This window comes from Oryza glaberrima, chromosome 5 (assembly GCF_000147395.1).
Source record: "Oryza glaberrima chromosome 5, OglaRS2, whole genome shotgun sequence".
In the NCBI taxonomy this organism is placed as follows: domain Eukaryota; kingdom Viridiplantae; phylum Streptophyta; class Magnoliopsida; order Poales; family Poaceae; genus Oryza; species Oryza glaberrima.
Window position 1 is genome coordinate 14,502,388 of NC_068330.1, and position 7,370 is coordinate 14,509,757.

The following is a 7,370-nucleotide window of genomic DNA, read 5'->3' on the forward strand; positions in this document are numbered from 1 at the left end:
TCAATAGCACACAACCACTCATGTTGGACGATGGTGCCTGGCGACAACAGGCCTCACAGAGCTGTCTATATGTCCACGCCAACACTGCTGAGCCCCAACTGAAACGGCCCAGATCACCAAGGTTGGCGACCAAAGGAATCCATATCGCCGAAGCAATGTCACCCCCAGCATCAGGAAATAGAACCCCTCCCAACAAGTGCAAGATGTATGCACGGGCGTAGCACTCAACACGCCATGGCTCAGCGTCGTCGTCAAGCTGTGAGAAGTTCTGACTCAGCCAAGACAGGGGTATTCCATTTTGCTTCTTCTTGCCCCCTTGCCCCTGCTCAATGTTCAGTGGAATGCCAAACAGCTGCTCCACTTGTGCACGCCATCCAGGATTCTCTGTCCTGCCCGTCACGGCATGCCCCCGTAATGGGAGGGCCAAGATCATAGCCACATCCTGTAGAGTGATGGTCATCTCACCACTGGGGAGGTGGAAGCTGTGTGTCTCAGGCCTCCATCTGTCCACAAGTGCTGTCAACGCAGGAGCGTTGAACACTGGCATTCCTCTGCTCACGACCAAGGCCACCCCGAGCAACCCGGCCGCCCTTAGGTACGGGATGTACCTATCGTCGAACACTGGGGGGGCATGAGCTCTAACTCGGAGTGGTTGAAGTACCTGCAATAGCAATTGTAAATCAATTAGTTAATATAATGTCAAACACACGCTACCGATACTTGTGTACAAGTGAATTAATGTCGATTCATACCCTCCCCGCCTCGATCGCAGCCCCGCGATGACGGGCCTCGTAGTACGCCTCCAAGGCTGGGTAAGTCGGTGGTTGTCCCTCCTCGGCCATCCTACATGACAAAGTAATAAATTCACCGTTAGTTACCAATATGACATACATTAAAAGAAAATGAATGCGATAATCCAAAATAAATAAATAGACATTACATAGACAAGAATAAAACATGCATTGACTTAAGTAGGAAAACAAAATATTTACCTCCGTAACACTTATATTTTTTTTGGACTTCTTCTTTTTTGGACGCTTAGGACACTTAGGTTTCTTGTGACCCTCCTGGTGACACAACGAGCATCTATTTTGCACCGGCGCACCATCAAGTTGAACACATGAAGGTGGTTTCCTTCCAGAACCACCAAGACCCGAGTCCATTTCGTTCTTAAATCGCTTCGATCTCCTCTTCCCTCTTGTTTTAATCTTCAAATTTGGGTCAGCAACAAATTCTTCACCATCATACGGTGGCCACTGTGTGGGGTCGAGGTATGGCTCAAAGCGACTTGCCCATGTGTTCACAACGGCTCTTGAAGAGAAATGATACGGCATTCAGTTGGGAGATTCCTCATCAATTGCATGAATCAGATAAACGTGGATAAGATGTGAGCAAGGCATATGGTACAGCAATGGCCTTTGGCAAGAACATGAGTTCCCCTCACCTTCAACTTTGAAGGCTCTTGCGCCGAATCTAACACCGCCTCGCGTTATACCACCCCTCTCTGTGACCTCGTATGTCTTTTTCTGCTTATCGAAACACCTTGAAGTGTGTTTGTTCGCCTTACTTTTTTGCACCTTCATCTTACTATCAACCTTGGTGGACCAACGCTCCCCTAACTGGACTCGCTTCACTGCTTCATCATGTCTGTTCACAAAGTAATCATTGCACTTCATAAACGTAAATGATACTATGGCCGTCACTGGAAGCTTACGAACACCAACTAGCACGCTATTGAACTGTTCGGCCATGTTGGTTGTCATGTAACCCCACCGGCGGCCATTTCTATCGTATGCACGAGACCACTTATCTTTATCCAACAACTCATCTTCAAGCCATTTACGAGGACCTTCGGGAATACGCTGCCTTAGTGCCTCAACATCCCTCTCAAATATCCACTTCTCGTCAATCTGACATATCCTTAGGAGCTCTTTTGTTTGATGCTTGTCCGCACCGGCCTTGTGGAAATTAGCACTGAAGTGCCTCATGCACCATCGATGGTGAACCGGTGGCAATCCTGGAACAGGAGTCCTCATGGCATTCATTATACCAGCATGTCGATCTGAGATAATACAAACCTCCCTATGCGGCCCAACCACAACCCGTCGGACAAGATCGATAAACCAGCACCAGTCTCGTGAATTCTCTTTCTCCACCAAGGCAAAAGCTAAAGGTACAAGTTGGTCCTCCGCATCAGCTGATAATGCAGTCATCAAGGCACCACCGTATTTCCCAGTTAGGAAGGTTGCATCTATAGCTAGTACTGGCCTGCAATGCTTAAAAGCCTCTATGGAAGGACCAAAGCACCAGAATGCACGCATAAAAATTTTCTTGGTCACTCCATCAACGTTGACAACCCGATCAGGATGAGTATCGATGTGGTAGACCATACTGGGATTTGTCTGCTTAATGGCTTGCAGCAAAGTGGGCAAACGGACGTACGCTTCACCCCATTCACCGTAAATGAGCTTCATAGCCTCCTCTCGTGCCCTCCAAGCCTTGCCATACTTCACCCTATACTGGAAAACCTCAAATATATACAAAGCTAACGCAGAAGCAGAGAGTGTAGGTTGCAGTTTTATGGCATTGCATAACCTATTTGCTATGAACTTAGATGTCAGCTGCCGGTGGCTCCCTGAACCTTCGGCAGTAGCACAACTATGGTCCTTACCAACCCGTGATATCCTCCACGTGCCACTAGACCTCTTAGTTGCATGGACCTTCCATTTGCACCGTGGGTTTTCACATTTAACAGTGTACCTCCTGTTTGCGGCAGAATTGACAACACGGTATGGACGATGGTGCACGATGGCGTACTCCTGAAGCCATAGCTTCAATGCGACCATGGATGGGAACTCCAAACCCTTTCTGAGACCATCCACCTGGAATGGTTCTGGCAACTGATCTAGGTTGATGCCGCCATCTAGTATTGCACCATGGGCATGTGTTAGGTCCCTAAACTCAGGAATGTCCGGCTTCCTCCCAAACACCTTCTCAAACGCACGACATTCCTCTAATGCTAACTTGTCATTGTTAGTTAGTGGAGGGAATGGACGGTCATCATCAGAGTCTTCAGCAAATTCAACATCATATTGCTCAACACTTGCCTCCTCGTCAACCTCCTCTCTATTGACTTCTACTGAGACAGAATCGTGACCACCACTCAATTCGACATAAAAGTAATCATCTGGATTCACATATTGGCTTGCTACTTCCGTCGTGTATTCACGGTTGCCTCCGTACAACGACCAATGCACACTCTCCGACAAATGTTCACTTAGATCAAGCCCCTCTTGTACTAACTCCCTTTTCATCTCCCTCGCTGCATCCACATCATCACTACCGCAATGTCTCTTTGATGGGCCTACCTCCCCTAAATCATTTCCAAGCAAAGGTCTCTTCTTATTTTCTTCCCCCTCCAAGTCTTCTCGTACCAACTCAGTCTTACTTGCACCCCCTCCACGACGAGAAGAATATGTCACAAAATTCTTCTCAATGTAATGATAAGAAGGAGATTTGTTTAGATCCAAATTTTCTACGGTACGTACCAACTTTGATGCAAACACCTCTAGAGATCTAAACTGAGACTCTTTTACCAAATCAAAATAAACTTCCCATTCCAACTGACCTATTACATTTAATATATACTTATGCCCTTGACCAACATCGTATCTCCCATAAAAACAAATCTCCACATTATTCTCGGTCCATCCAAGAACTTCTTTCACTCGTGACCTTAGTTCATCTAGAGTTGGGTGGGTGGGAAATAAAATGGTCTTCAATGACATATCCTCAAACTCAACATGTGCACCAACATAAGGTTCCACCATTCTACCACCGTAGTAAACACGAACAATTCTATCCATCTACACCAAAAAATCAAATGTAAATTTGCAACATAAATTAAATCTTCATTCCTAAACGTAGTCCAAACCGACGTATTATAACCAATGCATAACTTAATTTATCCCAAAGCTACTACTCCAAAAAAAAATATTTAATCTACCGACAACTATCAACAAGTTTACTAGTGCATTACACATCTAAATATTACAAATACTCCGTCATACAACCCAACCTAGTTCTAATTAACTATAATCAATTTCTATAATGCAACTAAAATTTTCTCCCCTTCATATAATTAATGGTTAAAAGTTTAACCTATAGGCTCTAGCATCAAGTCCATCAAATTAAAATTACTTTCATGCCTCAACCATAATTTTTCATCCATCCATCCAACCAAACAATCCAAATATTAACATTACCACATATATGGTTAAAAAAATCATGACACCAATGAGTACATTGCAAACATGTAGCATTACAACAAGTAAATCCTAAGAACAAATGCTAAAAATCACAAATTTGGGCAAAAAAAGGGATTCTAGGGTTACCCTTCGATCTACAAATTCAACCAATAAAAACGAAAAAAAAGAGGGGGGAATGGAGGAGTCTACCTTTCTCTTCGATTTCCACAAAAAATCCCGCGAAAAACAAGTTCAAATGGAGTGGATTTGAGGTGGGGAGGTGAGGGGGAGAGAGTGGGGAAGAACTGCTGCTGCTCAGCTCGGGCTGATGCTTGGGCGAAAATGGGAGTGGGGAGAAGAAAGGTGGTGGGGCCCACGGGGTTTAGGGGGGCGGCCCACAGAGAAGGGGCGCGCCAGCCATGCTGGCGCCGTGGTATGAGGGGCGGCGCCAGTGTGGCTGGCGCCCCACTTCTGCCCAGTCAGCTCCTCCACGCCAGCCCTAGAGCCACGGTGGCACGGGCACGGCGCCAGTATGGCTGGCGCTGCCATGTTGGGGTACGGCGCCAGTAACTCTGGCGCCCCAAAAAGGACCATTTTAGGTTTAAGTTTTTCCAGGGGTCTATTTGTAAAATAAGTTTTCAAAAAGGACCAAAATGTAAAAAATTCAGTACGCATGACTGCGACTCAATTAGCATCCGGGTGTATATTTAATGCTTCAAGTTCGTTTCGTCTAGAGCTAAGCAAGCTTATCTAGGAAAGTTGTCAGGGACATGAAATGGATGGTTAGCTTTCGATTCAAGCTAAACATTATATTGTACTCCGCGTGAGGTTTTGCATTTCTGGATCATGCATCTCGTTTTCTATTTTTGTGTGCGGCTACAAGAAAACACATGATATTTATGTTATCGTATTTATTAAAATACATAAAAGAATCATACATGTATCTATTACTCCCCGGTTCTATAATTATTTTAGACAAAATTGATGTTAAACTTTTATAATTTGATTATCAATAACCTTAAAATTATTTAGTTTAAAGGCACTATAATAACATATATAGATTTATCTTACAAAATAATATAATAAAATATATATATTGATTTATTGTATATATTATAATAAAAAATCTAGTCAAAGATATTTGGAGACCATGTTAATTATTGTCTAAAACGTTAAGAATTATGGAATCGGAGGGAGTAAAATAGTAATTTAAGATTGCCCTACATTCTAGTAGTGTCAATCGAAAAATTCCGGTGATCTACCAACAAAACATTGAAACCATCGCTACTGCAAAATGGGCAGCTGGCGATGCCACCAGTGACCAAAAGCCAATGAAAATACACAACTTTCTACGATGTCCGCCAACTGCTAGCGTTATGATGTTTTCGCTGGCGGGCCATGTAGGGTAATTGCTAGGTCTTGCAGCTGCGTAAAGAAGGCTGCCAACGGAAACTTTCTTCGGCCACATGCAATGTGGCTATATCTGGAGAATATGTTTCCCCGTCATTTTTATCTAAATTAAAAATGACGGGAAAATATATTCTCCAGCAACGCGACTTCGGGTGGCGGGCGGCTTGGGAGCACGCGTGACAGCCGGCTCCGTATCACTTCCGTCACCGTCACGACGGCTGGATCCACCACCTCGTTCGCCGCGTGTGCGCGCGACGGCCGGATCCACGCCACCGATGCTGCTGACGACGATGGGGAAGAGGAGGTGGCCGGGAGTGGCATCGCCTTCCCCACGCGCGGCGACGACGGATCTGGCGGTGGTGAGGCATGGCGGCCATCGTCCGCGTGGATCCAACGGTGACCGCCTTCCCCCCACATGGCGGCAGCGGCGGATCTAAAGGTGGTGAGGCATGGTACCCGTCGCCCACGTGGATCCGACGGCGACCGCCCTCTCCTCACGCGGCGGCGGCGAATCTGATGGTGGGGAGGCATGGGGGCGGTGGATCTGGCTCCAGAGATGGGAGCGGGCCGGACCCAGCGACAGCGACCACGAGGAGGGCGACTATTTTTTGGATTTTTTCGGTTTTTTATTTTTGCGTGCGGATGACATAAGCACCCACACACAAAAATAGCGATTTTTGCAGACCCTTGAGCGCGTGCTGCTAGCCCTACCACACGTGAAAACCTCTTTCGGGCCGCAAAGAAAAATCTCTTTTGTAGCAGTGATTTAGGGTGTGTTCGGCACTGCCGGTTCCCAACTTCCCCCTTTCGTTTTCCGCGCGCACTCTTTTCAAACTGCTGAATGGTGCGTTTTTTGCAAAAAGTTTCTATACGAAAGTTGCTTAAAAAATCATATTGATCCATTATTGAAAAAATAGCTAATACTTAATTAATCACGCGCTAATGGACCGTTCCGTTTTCCGCACACCCTGTTCCCGGTTGGGAACCTCCAGTAGCTAACACACCCTTAGGTATTCTCCTAGCTAGCTAGCTTAGGTAGCATGTTGTTCCAATCATTACAGAAATTATTAGTGAGTTGAGTTCATACCTGAAATGAACAGAAGAGAATCCTCCAACAGTCGTATGATATATATATTGATTTGGTAAAGAAAATTAAACAGAAATATTCCCCGGGTATATATTATGTGTGGTTAAGGCATATAGGAGTACTTTGTATGCACATCAAATCAACAACATTAATTATGCACTGATGATTTGTACATAAAGAAATTAGGGAAAAGTCAGAAGGGGAGCCAAATGAATTTAAAATAAATTCGGCATCAGAAACATACGGCCGGAACTCGAAATCACTAAGGGCACGTACAGCGGGTCTTTTTGCCCCGTCTCTGTGATGCCTTTTATGAAAAAAAAACCCCTGGTTGAGTCAAGCGACAGGAGCTGCGTCCTCTCGCGAGGCGACGGCGACGACCCATGCTCCGAGGCGGAAGAGGCAAGCTCAGCATCGTTGTACAAACTCGTCGTCCCGAGACGACAGCGTGGCAGGTTGCAATTGATATACACAATGGTATACACAAACGTATTTGTAATTGATCAAAACTACATGCAAAGCATTAAACAGCTTACAGACAGACCCTCTATTTATGGGTTGTATGAGCTGTCTTTATATCTGTTTGGATGATAACTTCAAGGTTCTTGGAGACGCACCCCTACATG